This window comes from Wasmannia auropunctata, unplaced genomic scaffold (genome assembly GCF_000956235.1).
Source record: "Wasmannia auropunctata unplaced genomic scaffold, wasmannia.A_1.0 LD335994.1, whole genome shotgun sequence".
Taxonomy (NCBI): domain Eukaryota; kingdom Metazoa; phylum Arthropoda; class Insecta; order Hymenoptera; family Formicidae; genus Wasmannia; species Wasmannia auropunctata.
Window position 1 is genome coordinate 316,781 of NW_012026896.1, and position 525 is coordinate 317,305.

At 30.7% G+C, this 525-nt stretch overlaps 1 protein-coding gene across 1 annotated transcript in view; it reads right to left on the minus strand.

Annotated features, from left to right (window-relative positions):
- Nucleotides 1–525, minus strand: part of LOC105453906 — a 13,741-nt gene that overhangs the window by 3,262 nt on the left and 9,954 nt on the right. The window lies entirely within an intron of this gene.

The following is a 525-nucleotide window of genomic DNA, read 5'->3' on the forward strand; positions in this document are numbered from 1 at the left end:
TTTAAGTATACCAATAATATATTCAGGCTCAAGAAAATAAATAAATAAATTTAAATAAATAATTGTAATGGGCCAGAAGCCAAGGTCTTCATGCTAATCCGCGCGCGCGTTATATTCTTATAAAAAATTACATTAATGCTACCAGACGATTGTTTCGGCTTTACATCAAGCCCTCTTCAATGGTCTTTTATAAAATATTACATACGTGTTGCTTCACCTTCGTGTGTTACATATATACATCATTGTCCGGTGCTACGTCTAATTATTACAGCGAATAATTAGACACAGCATCTGACAATGATGTATGTAATATACAAAGGTGAACATGTATTTATGTGATATTTTATAAAAGATCAATGAATTTAATTAGACATAACATCCGATAATTATGTATGTAACAAAAACTGATACCTGAAAGAAGAAAGTAAGACGAGAAATGAAAGTTATCGACTTAACATGTCTTTTTTTAGATAGGATATGAGATATATGTAAGAGATATATAAAAGAGATCGGAAGAGCACACGT